Below are 15282 nucleotides of genomic sequence, written 5' to 3'. Positions count from 1 at the left end.
CGAACCTGCACCTCTGCATTGCAAGCCCAGTGAGCTCACGCCCCGCGTGTGTATCGGGGTAAAGTGCGGGCACGCCCAGCGTGGAAGAGTAGACCAAACACTCCACATCGCGGCCTCTAGTCGAGGCCATTTCTGCCACGACAACAAATCCGCCCCTCCAGAGACACAAACAACTAAATGTAACTCATCCCATCAGCCACAATCTGGCAGTGCCTCTCCTCATCATCATCAGCAGCAGCAGCAGGGCCGTTAACTCAGCAGGCGCCTCCTCTGCCCCCCCCCCCCCACCACCGCCACTGCTGCTGCTGCTGCGTCCACAGCGTGCAAGGTGCTCGCCTTGTTCGGGCTGAGTCGACCTAGAGGAGGCCCAGCCAGCGAGCCGCCGACGGTGGCCGCGAGCGGGAATCCAAACCGTCCGCTCGCCACCCACAATGCACAGCGCCGCCTCCACTCGCCCCGGCCTCAGCGGAAGTAGCAGCGGGGGGAGGGGCGGGGCGAGGGGGGTGAAGGGGCGGGGCGAGGGGTTGGGCATGGGGGGGAGGGGCTCCGGTGGGGGGAGGAGCTCCGCTGAGGGGGAGGGGCTCCGGTGGGGGGAGGAGCTCCGGTGGGTGGGAGGGGCTTAGGTCTGCGACGTCATAGTGGGCGTGGTCACTTGGTACCGCCCCCTCGTGTCTCCCTCAGGCAGTTTGTCCGTTAGAGAGTCGGGGGGAGCATCTGGCGAAGGTGAGAAATGGTGTGAGTCTGTGTGTGTGTGAGTCTGTGTGAGTCTGTGTGTGTGTGAGTCTCTGTGTGTGTGAGTCTGTGTGTGTGTGAGTCTGTGTGTGTGTGAGTCTGTGTGTGTGTGAGTCTGTGTGTGTAAGTCTGTGTGTGTGTGTGAGTCTGTGTGTGTGTGAGTCTCTGTGTGTGAGTCTGTGTGTGTGTGAGTCTGTGTGTGTGTGAGTCTGTGTGTGTGAGAGTCTGTGTGTGTGAGAGTCTGTGTGTGTGTGAGTCTGTGTGTGTGTGAGTCTGTGTGTGTGTGAGTCTGTGTGTGTGTGAGTCTGTGTGTGTGTGAGTCTGTGTGTGTGTGAGTCTGTGTGTGTGTGAGTCTGTGTGTGTGTGAGTCTGTGTGTGTGTGTGAGTCTGTGTGTGTGTGTGAGTCTGTGTGTGTGTAAACATCGCCACTAGGGAGACAAAGGCGGCCGGGCGTGGTGCTGGCCACCCACCCCCTCGTGTGCCGTTCTGCCCTTCATAGGTACTGCTGGCTAACAGCACTTGCCCCAACAGTCTATTTCAGCTATAAGGGGGATCTTTATCTTTGTTGTTAGTGGTGGTGGTGTTGTTGGTGTTGATGGTGGTGGTATTGGTGGTGTTGATGGTGGTGGTCTTGGTGGTGTTGTTTGTGATGGTGGTGTTGTTGGTGGTTATGGTGGTGGTGTTGGTGTGTTTGTGATGGTGGTGTTGTTGGTGGTGGTGGTGTTGGTGTTCTTCGTGGTGGTGTTGGTGGTGGTGATGTTGATGGTGGTTTTATTGTTAGTGTTGGTGGTGTTGATGGTGGTGTTGATGGTGGTGTTGTTGATTGTGGTGTTGGTGGTTGTTGTGTTGGTGGTGGTCTTGGTGGTGGTGTTGGTGGTGTTGATGGTGGTGGTATTGTTGGTGTTGGTGGTGTTGATGGTGGTGGTGTTGATGGTGGTGTTGTTGATTGTGGTGTTGTTGATTGTGGTGTTGTTGGTGGTCGTGTTGGTGGTGGTGGTCTTGGTGGTGGTGTTGGTTGTGGTAGTGTTAGTGGTGTTGATGGAGGTGATGTTGATGGGGGTGGTGTTGGTGATGTTTTGGTTATGGTGTTGATGGTGGTGATAGTCTTGTTGTTGTTGTTGGTGGTGGTATTGTTGGTGTTGGTGGTGTTGATGGTGGTGTTGATTGTACGATCCATCCTGGGTTTAACCAGGCTGGATTGTGTGAGGGGCTCACAAATGCTTGAAAGATCTGGAGACATTCCCACCAGTAAGCTCCTCCAGCAGGCAAGGCTGCATTGGCTGGGTCTTGTAGACCGCATACCCAAGCAGTTTATTTTGGTTGCATAAAGGAGGTTAAACGGGCACGACATGGGCTGTCAAAAAATATGGACTGATGCTGTATGGGAGGATGTGGAGCTGAGTGGACTTGCAGAAGACTGGTATCAGCGGTGTGGATAGCATCCTTCACGAGGAAGCTCGTGAAGGATCCCACGGGCAGTAGGAGGCAGTCGCCTTCCAACAACAACTGAGGACAGAGGAGTGACGCTCACAGCGAGTAGCGGATAAAATTCAACAAGTTGGCACAGTTGGGGATACAGCTGGTGTATCTGCCAGTCATCTCAGCCAACCTTTGGAACCTGGGTCTATCCCGTGACGTCTTGTCAGCCTTCGACACTTCACGTGGACTAAAAGTGCACCTGGCCCGGTACAGACGCCGTGGTGTCATCACCCCTACTTAGTGGCGAATGTCGGTTGTTGTTGTTTTTGTATTTCGTCTTGTGAGTGAGTGGTGATGATGTGAGTCTGTGTTGATGATGTGGGTTCATGGTGAGGATGTAAGCCCGCGTTGTGACTTGACTCGTGTTGAGATCTGGAAGCCCTCACTCCCCCTCGACTCTTTGTGATCCTCGCCTTCGTCTCCTGCTCCGCACGCAGAGACCCGGACTGTGCGAGAGACGCTGTGAGATCTGTGCACCCTGCTCTGCAAGTTGCTACCATGGAGGTACGTGTGGCTCTTCGACTCGTGTGGTGAAGTATTGATGGACGTGTGCTCTCCACTCTGAGTGTGGCTACCTGTCGCTATCCATATACCTGAGTGTACATCGACTTGCCTGCCTGAGTGTGTGTGCATCTATCAGAGTATCTCCCCCGAGATCCTGTCTGTGTACCTGCCTGTCTACACGTGAATAATCTACAGTACTTTTATTATCCACTACTGGATGAAGGCCTCCTTCCCTGAGTTCCTGCTACCCCTCACGATCCTGCAATGGCATAATCCACCAAGCACCGATTTTGTCACTCCATCTTTCTGGAAGCTGTCCTCTCAAACGTGCTCCGATACTTGGCTGCAGCTCCGTTATTCTTCTTGACCATCGGCCATCGTTGTTCCTCCTGGCCGTGGCATGTCCTGGCCCAGGCCCCTCTTCTCTTAACAGTTTGAAGGATGCCATTAACCTGTGTGTGTCCTCTAAATCCACACGTGTCTCATTGTAATACCCAAGTGTGACATCAGATATTGGCCAAATATCCCAACGCTGAGAACTGACACAACATCTTGGCAGGACCCTCCTGTTTGTGGAGCCCAGGATCTCAGAGATCCTGGCTCAGTGCTCGCCTCCTGCACTTTCCTCAACATCTTGCTAAAGTTTACGTGGTGGACCTTTGTCTTTGTGTGTGTGTAGATGAGCCGAGCTAGAGAGGCGAGGAGTAAGGGCGAATCTTGCACCACGTGGAGTGCGCTGTCCTCAGAGGGCACCGCCTCCATCTGCAACAAATCACCGCAAGGTAAGAACAGTAATGAGGGACGTCACAGAGGGCCATGGTGAATGGTGGAACATCACAATGGCCATGTTACATGGTGGATGTCACAGTGGCCGTGATGCATTGGAGATTTCATAGCGGCCATGATGCATGGGTGATATCCAGGTGGCCACGTTGCATGAGGGACTTCATGTTGGCAGTGTTGCATGCGGGACTTAATGGTAGCCATGTTGCATGGGGGACTGCATCATGGTGGCCATGTTGCATGGGGATGATTATCTGTGCTCTGGCCTCAGCACATCACACGCTTTCAGATGCACTTCCGATATTAGGAAGCCACTGGAGCTATACACTTTTAAATCATCTAGATTGAAAACTACTTTCTTTAGGACGTTTCATGTTTAGTTTAATGTCCTTCCATTTGGCAAAATTGGCTAAGTACGGTGCAAAAGAAGTTGAACATACATACAGACATAACTGGTATTGGCCAAAACATCCCAATCCTGTAATATTTTCCTACAAATTGCTCAACTTTGGGATCACACAGATGTTGTTGTTATTCTCATGTCTGCAGAAATCATGGCTCTCTTTGGCCCTCACTTGACCCACCGTGAGAAGCTAGAACTCGCAGCCATGCAGGAAGTGTGGTACTTTGCACTTTGCAACAAATCTGAGGGATGCAACAATGATGGATACGACGACCAAGAACGAAATTACATTCTGGTGAGGCTCGCAACAAAACACCAGTTGTGAGGGCGGTCACAGGGCCCATCGGTAGCGGGGTTTGTGGCTTCTTGTTATTGCACCTGAAGTACCAACCAGGGCTATCACACACACCAATGCACTTCAGAATCAGAATTTTTTATCGCGAGTAAAGCCCATTCAGCTAAGAAGCTCTATTTTGAAGGGAGACTGAGCCAGCAAACATCAGAACATTCCACAACGACAGATTTTAGAAAGCGTAATCATTACAGAAAATACATTAGAAAATGACATTCTCACTTAAGTCTTGACTTAAAGCTTTCGTGACTGCAAGAATTCATATTTTTTGGGTCTTTCGGTAAAGTCACGTAGATAGGTTCAAAGAAAATAACCAAAAACTAAAACTACGTTTCAATCGCAACACAATCGGTCGTCTTCAGGAAAAGGGGGGTTAGCTTACAAAGGGAAACTGTTTATTAGGGTTTGAAATGGGCATTGCCCAAATGTCAGCAGCCAATATTAATGCAAGTGGTGGGCAGCCAACCCGACAGTTTCAGATCTGACTGATGTTCGTGAACATAAGTCAAATCTGAAACTAGGTAGGATCTGAAACACGGTAGGACCAATACCTCAGCCGTGGCTGATCATTGTTTTAATGCGGTGGTCTCACACGAAATTTATTTCTCCAAGACGAAGGTACTTTGCAAGCCCACTGGCTATCAACAAAGATTACTTCATGAAGCCATCCATTTTTATTGACACAGACACAATTTAAACCAAGAAGATGGGTACAAACTGAGTAATCATTGGAAGGACATTACCAACCTGTTTAAGTCACAATTGGCTATGATCTTCCCATCCTACCACCTTCTGATGATAGTCGTGCTTTATGCCCATTTCAAACTTGCGCTTTCACACTAACACAGCCACTTTGCGTGTCGACCTCTCGGTTGCAGCTCTGCGATATTCCATGAACATACTAATCTGTCATTAACATGATAATTTTCACCCGGCAACCCTTTGATTGTTTTTAGTTTTTTGTTATTTTCTTTGAATCTATGTACGTGACTTTACCAAAAGACCCAAAGAATATACATTCTCGCTTCTTAAATTTTGTGATTTTAATTATATTCACTTTAAATGATTGTACCTTTTGTGCAGTTCCGGCATGAGCACCTCCGCTATCGCTATGAGGTGCTGAAGAAGATTGGAGAAGGAGGTCAAGGCCAGGTGATCCAATGCCTTGATCACAAAAGAAACATCCTGGTGGCCATCAAGATCCTGGTGTCACCATCGAGGTAAGACTTCAGAGCCGCACCGTCATGAGGCCGATGTTGTTGTTAAGTCCGTTGCCACGGGCAGCCGTGCGATGCAGCGGTGACAATCGTGCATCAAAGCGAGAAGGGGAGCCTGGGTTCGACTCCTGATTCGGGTGCCCTCCTGTATGGAGTCTGCATGTTCTACCCCTGTTCTGCATCAGTTCCTTCTGGGTTCTCAGATTTTTCCTCCCTAAAGCTTAATATACACACACACAGAGTAAACTAATATTGGGGCAAAACATCCCATTGCTGAAAGATTACGTGCACATTACGGGAATTCCTCATTTAATGCTGTAGATACATTCCTGAAAAGTTCCGCGTTCAGCAAAAAAAGTATTGAGCGAAAGTAATTTCCCCATAAATAATGTAATAATAATGTTTGGCGAGATACAATGCACTCATACACCTTGAGATGACGAGACCAATGACTGAGGGTATGCTGTCACGTTACTTTATCATTGCGAGTAATGTATCATTGCAGCTCAAGAAAGTAGTTTGTTGTCGACTACTCACAGATCGTGTTATAACGGGCGTGTTCCGTGCTTTAACAGGCGTGTTCTACGTTATAACGAGAAGCGTTCCGTGTTGCAATGGGCGCGTTCGTGTTATTACGGGCACATTCCGCGTTATGCGAAAAGTGTGCCCGAATGGAAGAGGCATATTGAAGTGAGAATGCGTTGTGTTAACATGCGTTTGCATTTAGATTTCTCAAATGACCAATCCGATTTGAATGGCTCTTCACTTCCAAATCCTATTGGGTGCCCTACGTCGGCTCCTGCTCCCTCTGTGGGAGCTCCTCACCAATGATAGTCGAGTGTGCTACTGGAACTCCTGGTGCTGTTAGACCTGGTGAATTCATATTAAATTATTTTATTCAGAATTTCATTTGGCTCTGGATATCCCTTAAGCAAATGTAGGCTCTTCATTTGTGGACTTCCTCTGTGCAGCTCCAAGCAGGAAACATACCAGAAGATGGAGCTCCAGATAGCTCTGGAACTTCAGGACGAGGGCAGTGATGAAGATTTCAACGTCATCAAAGTCCTGAACATATTTCATTTCAGAGGACACTACTGTATCGTCATGGAGCTGTTGAAGTATGTACTGCATGCCCCCCCCCCCCTCCGCCAATAACGTGGTTAACTAACTTAAACAAACTTTCGTTATTTTTTAGAAGCGACCAGACCACAAATAAAAGCTTATCAAAGTAGCATTTTTCTTCTTGGTTCTTTCGGTAAAGTCACGTAGACAGACTCTGTCTCCCCGACAGACCTGTTCTTCACCTGATGACGGCTGCTTGCGTTGTGACCGAAACGTTGTGAGAATTATTTTATTATGTTTTATTTTTATTATTTTATTATTTCCATTCTACGTGACTTTACCGAAAGAACCAAGAAGATGAATCCCTGCAGTCACGAAAGCTTTAAATCTAAAAGTAGCATTTTGATTATTAATGTGGAAGGGAAAACCAGTGGACCCACAGAAAAATTCACATGCCCATGGGGAGAACATGCAATCTCCAAATCTACAGGCATCACGGTCGGGATCAAACCTAGGACCTCCTCCATACCAGGCGGGGGAGATGTCATCTCGCCACCGCGGCAAGCTGTTAATTCTTAATTTTGGAGCTTTCGTGACTGCAGGAATTACTCTTTGGTTCTTTCGGTAAAGTCACGTATAAAGATAAAATAATAAATTAAATAGCATACTACGACGTTTTGATTGCAACACAAGCAATCATCATCAGGTATAAATGAAATAGCAACAAAAATCTAACCATAAAACTATAGACAACCATATGTATTTTGGTGATATCTGTCTGCTTATATGTCTGTCTATAGTTTTCTGGTTAGATTTTTGTTGCTATTTCATTTCATTTATACCTGATGATAATTGCTTGTGTTGCAATCGAAACGTCGTAGTATGCTATTATTACATTTATTATTTTATCTTTATACGTGACTTTACCGAAAGAACCAAAGAGTAAGCTGTTAATGTTGAGATGCCCACGCCACCACCCATGCATTGTAATCCTGTGGAGCTGCCATGTGCCACGGGTGCATTGGAGGCCACTTGTCTTTCCTCCATTAGCCCTGCCACTTTCACCGACCCACGCCTCCACTCAATCAGCAGGGTGGCTGCATGGCAGTGGTGATGCTTGTGCCTCTCGGCGAAAATCGCTGTGTTGAGTTTTTATCTTCTCCCAATGGATAACCCTCCACTACCCGGCAACAAAGCCAATGAAATCAAGTTGTCAAGTGGGCAGATATGCCAACTGATTTGGTTTATGGGCAAATTGACGACCTCAACCCACACGGAACTATAACTCTTAATATTGGTCATAAACGTGCACGTGAACGTACAATATGAACGTGATTATCGTTATCAGAATCAGTGCAGCATTGTAGGGGATGGTACTGATGCCGTGTTTTTGTTGCTGCTTCTGCCTCTCTCACAGGGAGAGCCTTCATGAAGTGATTAGGAATGCGGGGCTCCGGCGGTTGGACATGGCGATGGTGAAAACCTACACCAGGGGCATCCTCAAGTTCTTGCGCCACATCAATTCCAGGAAAATCGTCCACGCGGACATCAAGCCTGTGAGTGGACACAGCGTTCAGCTTTCAATTTGGTGCAGAGGTGTATCACTCTTTGGTTCTTTCGGTAAAGTCACGTATAAAGATAAAATAAGAAATAAAATAATAGCATACGACGTTTCGATTGCAACACAAGCAATCGTCATCAGGTATAAAAGAAATAGCAACACAAATCTAACCACCAAACTATAGACAGACATATAAGCAGACAGACATCGCAAAGATACATAGAGAGAACACACATCGGCACACAGAGAGAGAACGTTTCTGTGACGAGGCCTTAAATAGAGAGAGGGGGGTGGGGGCGGAGAGAGGGAGGGGTTAGAGAAAAAATTAGCATGTCAATGAGTAGGACAACGGGTGACAAAGTACGCAAGCTTTGTATGTGACTTTACCGAAAGAACCAAAGAGTAATTCCTGCAGTCACGAAAGCTACAAATTAAGATTGCAGAGGTGTATCTTTATTGAGGACTCGTTCCACAGAGAAAACCGGCCATGTTGGTCACAAGGTCGATATGTAAGCTCTGCCCATCTCACTGGAAGGAGGCAGGGCCATGCTCCTCTGGTGAATGTGATCTGGTATGAATTTAACTATAGTGTAGAGTCGTGTCGCTCTTGGGGACTCACCAGGGAGAAAACCGGTAACGTTGATCAGCATTGCCCCAAACCCTGGGAGACATGAAACGGAGTCAAAAATAACAATTTTCAAAACGTGCGAAATGTGCATTTTGGCCTGACAACTGTTCGTTATCGAATTCCAATTTGCAAATTGATAAAAGGCCTAAGACAAAGGTCCAGTGGAAAGCGTCACAGAATCCGTGCACTCTCTTGTGTGTGGCTTTTTGTCTGTAACTCGTTAACGGGCACTCATCCAGCTGTGAGCTCCATGCAGCTCTCCTGTTGGAGCAACGGCAATCGGTTGTCAATAGAGCCACCCCCCTTCACTTTGATGGTGCCTGAGAGTGCTTTGAACGTGACACGCCTCTACTCACATCTACAATTTTGACATATTTGAAAGGGGCACCCCCCAGTGACAGCTGTCAGAAAACAGTGAATATTGCACTTGACTGACGCTTGTCGACAAGGCTATGCCTCATCTAGTTCCCCTGTTTAGCGTGTGTCGTGGTATGTGATTGATCCACTGCTGGCTGAATGATATCGGCATAACCTCTGAGCTTGAATTCATTCTACCCATCCTCCAGGAAAATGTTCTCGTCAAAGACACCGTGACTGGCACCGTGAGGATCACGGACTTTGGCACGAGCTTTTTCGTGGAAAGTCAACGTGAGTGACCTCACCTGGGTGTGTGAGTGTCTGCGTGTGGGTGTCTGTATGGCTGTCTTTGTGCATGGGTCTCTCTGCGTCCGTGTGAGTGTCTATATGTCAGTGTCTGTCTGAGTGTGTCTGTGTGTGAGTATCTTAGTGTCTGTACATGTGACTGTTTATGTGCATGATGATGATGCTGTTTAAGACACAGTGTGTACACACGCACATATGTTTGTTGTCCTTGTGATTTTTGTACAGCTATGAATGTTGGTGGCACCCTAGAATACTTGGCTCCGGAGCTGTTGCTGGGCTATAGCTTGACATGTGGAGTGGATATGTGGGCGCTGGGCTGCACGGTGGCTGAGTTGGCGACGGGCAGGGAATTATTCCGGTCCAACAGCCACGAAGATCACCTCCCGCGCTGCATAGAGGTATTTCCCACACGGCGTCTGTCCGCTCGTGATCCCCCTCTCTTTCCTTGGAGTCGTGGGCTATGGGGGTGGGAGGAGGGGGGGTGGCCAATTGGTGATCTGTGAATAACGGCCGTCGTATGTTGCGTGTACACGTGTGTGTCTTGTTTGTGTGGGGGAGCGGTAGTGTAGCGGTCAGCCTGCTGTGCTAGAAACTGAGGTTGATTCCAGCTCATGGGCAACACCAGTGACGATTGTCTGAACTGGTCCTGGGCCTCCTCTAGTTCGAGACAGCCTCAACTGAGTACCTGGTGGAGTGTGTAAAGTATCTGGGTCAATTCTAGATTTGAAGCTTTCGTGACTGCAAGGATTCATATTCTTAGGTTTTTTCGGTAAAGTCACGTAGGTAAAAAATGAAAAAATTTATAAAAGTAAAATAAAAATAAAATAAAAATCACGAAGTTTCAGAGGCAACACAAGCCTCCATCTTCAGGTGGAACATTCACAGCACGATAGCTGTATCAAGTGAGAGAAATTCCAAGAAACAGTCCTTGTATATATATACTGGTTGAGGGTGGGAGGAGCCAAGGTAGGCCCTGAATATTATTTTTGTGAGGTTCGGTGCGGCTGAAGCACGCTGTTAGGAATGAGCCTCTGTTGTGTAAACTAGGTGCGGATGATGTAAAGGTGCGTGTAAAAGGGACTGAGCCTTTTTGTTATGGAGAGATGATGCGGCTGAAATCAGCCGCCACTCCTGTCTCTCTGTGCCACAGTGCTGGCCCTCAACAAACGCTGCTAATTTTGCTACTCGATCTAACAGCACTTGTCCCGACAGTGTGCCGAAGCTATACGGGTGACCTTTGTCTTCATGTCAACCATGTGCAGATTCTGGGGATGCCTCCGAGGTACATGGTGAATGGAGCACCCGACAGAACGCAGTTCTTTGGTGAGTTGAAGCGTGGGGTGAATGACAGACCGGATTCAGTTTTAGGGAGTGGCCTCAGGCTGTTGTTATTTTGTTTTGGAGGGGGCGTCTTTGTATTTTACATTACTTGGGTATGTGGGTGGGTAAATGGGTGTGTGGGCAAGTGGATGGGTATGTGGGTGAGTAGGCGAGTAGGTTGTTGGGTAATTGGGCGAATGGGTGAGTGGTTGGGTGAGTGGGTCAGCGAGAGGGTGGGTGGGTAGATGAGTGGGTGGGTGAGTGGGTAGGTGGATAGGTGAGTGAGCGATTGGGTAGGTGGAAGAGTGTATGGGTGGGTAGGTGGATGAGTGGGTTGATGAATCGGTCAGTAAGTGGGTAGATGGGCGATGTGGTGGTTGGTGACTTCGTCTCTTCCGCTGTGCATGGATCCTGCAGACCATCGGGGGAAGATGTTCTGCCCAAGCAAGAAAAGGGTTCCGGGGAGCTTCCCACTTCACAGGGTGCTCAAAAGCGATGACCCGGAGTTTGTCGAATTCATCAGCTCCTGTTTGCGGTAAGAACCACCCACCACTCCCACCCCCTCCCCACGAGGATTCCCCTCTCCAATTGATTGGCGACCGCTCTCCACCGATCACCAGGAAGACGTGGAGCTGAGTGGACCTGCCAATAAGCGGTACCACTGGCCCTCTGTGGAGTTAGCCCTCTGTAGAGGAGTGGGAGGTCTGTCCAAGCCGCTGCTGGGCATTAGAGGACTGCCACTGCTACTGTGGCTTCCGCTGCTGCTGTGCATTCCTGGACCTCGTGGGAGAAGGGAAGGAACATCAAAGCTCTCACCATGCCTCTCTCACCACGTGGCCGCGTGTGTCCCCCGTGCATCTCTCAACAGATGGGATCCGAATTGTCGTATGACGCCAGTGCAGGCGCTGGCTCATAACTGGCTCCGGACTGCGGCCACCAGCACCACCACGGCCAGCAAAGCCACCACCACCACCGCTGCTGCTCCTGGCAGTGTGAAGCACTCTGGAGCTGCTGAGCGACGGTAAGCCACCATCTGCTTGTCCAGTGGTCATGGCAGTCTATAGGGGGGTGCGGGGCCTGGAGCAAGTTACACCGTGTGGGCTTACGAATCGTGGAGAAATCCTCCTCTTTCGGTCTTAAATAGAGTGATAAATGTGATGTCATCACTTGTGAGCCAATCTGGAGCGATAGCCTACGTGTTAAACGGAAGTATTACGCCTGACACCGTGACATCGAACCGCAGGGCCCCCCAAAGCGCGGGGCCCGGGGTGGTCACCCCCTGTACACCGTACCCGGGGGACGACTCTGCTCCTGTGTGTGTGTGTGTTTAATATCTAGTTATCTTCATTGCTACTACTTCTACGCTTATTTAGCCAGCAATAGCCTCACTCAGTCTCAATACTTTTTTCAGGAGGGTCCTGCCAAGTATTTTGCAGTACAGAACAAATGTACTGCTACTGTACGATCCCAATCGAGTTATTTGGAGGTTCAATTTACAACACTGGTGGAGATGTCCATCCAACACTGGTTGCACAGCGTGTTTGTGAGGGTTCAGTTGCCAAACCCAGAGGAATGGAAGTGAAATTTTAATTTGCAATTTTATTGAAGGATTGTGTTGTCTTGGTGTGGTGTGAGGCTGTTTTTGTTGCTGTTTCACTGCGTTGCACAAGCTTGCATTTAGTGTTGAAAAACTGACAGGATTTTATTTACTTAAGCCATTTGTATTTATACGCTTTTTTTTGGTATACTTTGGACTCCTTTTGTTTTGTTTGTTGTTATAACCTGCTGACCCTGTGACTTGACTGGACATCTGTGAAAGAAGAGCTTCATAGCTCATCAGACTCCTCTTCATCCAGTTTAAAGAAAGATTCTGATTCTGGGAACCCATGCAGGGGGGGGGGGGGCAGGCAGGGTAGGGTGGTTGGTAGAACACACTCCACATTCCACACAGAAAAAGTGGCCCACGTATGGGAATCAAACCCAGGTCCTCTCTGGCTGTGAGTTCCAGCCAAAGAGAACGTGTAGATTCGGTTATATACGGATTTATTTTTCCATAATTGGTTTCTGGGTGAGGACAGATAATGAAGCGGCAACATCTTTCCCAAGTTGCCCTTCATCCACTGAGACACCGCCAGACTAATGCCCATTTTGTAACCAGACTCACGGTGGGCAAAGGTATGCTGCATTATTGCGGCACTGTTAATTAGCTGGGTTAATCTTCTGCGGCACACAGTTAGTCCACCCATAGACGATGGGGGGGATGGGGGGGACTGATTTCTGCTGGAGCAGGAAGTTGGAACGGTGTCGTGCGCATCTCTTCACAGAGTGGAGCCGGCACAGCGCCCATCCTCCTTGCTCGCCCAGGCCTCTAAAGAGAAGTTGAAGGTTGTGGAGGAAGAAGAGACCATGGTGGAGGAGCTGGTGGTGCTGGAGGAGGAGGAGACTCTGGTGGAGGAGTTGGTGGTACAAGAGGAGACTCTGGTGGAGGAGTTGGTGGTACAGGAGGAGACGCTGGTGGAGGAGTTTGTGGTACTTGAGGAGACGCTGGTGGAGGAGTTGATGGTACAGGAGACGCTGGTGGAGGAGTTGGTGGTACAGGAGACGCTGGTGGAGGAGTTGGTGGTACAGGAGACGCTGGTGGAGGAGTGGTGGTACAGGAGACTCTGGTGGAGGAGTTGGTGGTACAGGAGACGCTGGTGGAGGAGTTGGTGGTACAGGAGACTCTGGTGGAGGAGTTGGTGGTACAGGAGACTCTGGTGGAGGAGTTGGTGGTACTTGAGGAGACGCTGGTAGAGGAGTTGGTGGTACAGGAGACCCTAGTGGAGGAGTTTGTGGTACAGGAGACGCTGGTGGAGGAGTTGGAGATACAGAAGGAGACCCTGTTGGAGGAGTTGGTGGTACAGGAGACTCTGGTGGAGGAGTTGGTGGTACAGGAGACTCTGGTGGAGGAGTTGGTGGTACTTGAGGAGACGCTGGTGGAGGAGTTGGTGGTACAGGAGACTCTGGTGGAGAAGTTGGTAGTACTTGAGGAGACCCTGGTGGAGGAGTTGGTGGTACAGGAGACCCTGGTGGAGGAGTTGATGGTACAGCAGGAGAAGAGGAAGCAAGGGAGCCTGGCCCGCATAGGGAGAGCCATCCGCTCACTCCTCCGACGTGTGCTGCTTTGTGGTGGCCGGTCCACTGCACAGTAGGGGTGGTAGAGGTGGTGGATTGGTGTGAACCCTGACGACTTTCACCACACTCAAAACACTCACCCTGCACCCAACCACCCTGTGATACCCTGCACCCACCACACACACCCTGCATCCACCACACTCACCCTGCACCCACCCACCCTGTGATACCCTGCACCCACCACACTCACCCTGCACCCACCACACTCACCCTGCATCCACCACACTCACCCTGCACCCACCAGACTCACCCTGCACCCACCACACACACCCTGCACCCACCCAGTCAGTGATAACCCGCATCCACCACACACACCCTGCACCCACCACACTCACCCTGAACCCACCACCCACACCCTGCATCCACCCACCCTGTGATACCCTGCACCCACCACACTCACCCTGCACCCACCACACACACCCTGCACCCACCACCCACACCCTGCATCCACCCACCCTGTGATACCCTCTACCCACCACCCACACCCTGCATCCACCCACCCTGTGATACCCTGCACCCACCACACTCACCCTGCACCCACCACACTCACCCTGCACCCACCACGCACATCCTGCACCCACCACACTCACCCTGCACCCACCACACACACCCTGCACCCACCACCCACACCCTGCATCCACCCACCCTGTGATACCCTGTATCCCCCACACTCACCCTGCACCCACCACCCACACCCTGCATCCACCCACCCTGTGATACCCTCCACCCACCACCCACACCCTGCACCCACCACACTCACCCTGCACCCACCCACCCTGTGATACCCTCCACCCACCACACTCACCCTGCACCCACCCACCCTGTGATACCCTCCACCCACCACCCACACCCTGCACCCACCACACTCACCCTGCACCCACCACCCTGTGAAACCCTCCACTCACCACACACACCCTGCACCCACCACACACACCCTGCACCCACCCACCCTGTGAAACCCTCCACTCACCACACACACCCTGCACCCACCACACACACCCTGCACCCACCACACACACCCTCCACCCACCACCCACACCCTGCACCCACCCTGTGATACCCTCCACCCACCACACACACCCTGCACCCACCCACAGCGTGATACCCACTACCCAACATACTCCACACAGAGGGTTAGTGGTTTAAGAGGGTTAGGGGTTTAGGGGTATAGGGATTTAGGGCTATAGGGGTTTAGAGGGTGATGGGTTTAGAGGGTTGGAAGTTTAGAGGGTTCGATACTTATTGGACTAAGTTTATGGGTTGACAGGTTTAGAGGATGATGGGTTTAAGGGTTTAGAGGGAGGGTTTTAAAGGGTAAGGGGTTTAGAGGTTTAGGTGTTTAGATGGCTATTGTTTTAGGGGTTTATGGACTTAAAGAGTTAGGGGTTCAGAGGGTTAGGGTTT

At 50.0% G+C, this 15282-nt stretch overlaps 1 pseudogene; it reads left to right on the top strand.

Annotated features, from left to right (window-relative positions):
- The first annotated feature begins 2652 nt into the window (after positions 1-2652).
- LOC133339996 (dual specificity tyrosine-phosphorylation-regulated kinase 4-like) lies at positions 2653-14070 on the top strand (annotated as a pseudogene).
- The last annotated feature ends 1212 nt before the right edge of the window (positions 14071-15282 follow it).

This window comes from Lethenteron reissneri, unplaced genomic scaffold, assembly GCF_015708825.2.
Source record: "Lethenteron reissneri isolate LAM-NWPU_2019-01 unplaced genomic scaffold, ASM1570882v1 scaffold_623, whole genome shotgun sequence".
Taxonomy (NCBI): Eukaryota; Metazoa; Chordata; class Hyperoartia; order Petromyzontiformes; family Petromyzontidae; genus Lethenteron; species Lethenteron reissneri.
This window is presented reverse-complemented; position numbering and strand designations above follow the sequence as displayed.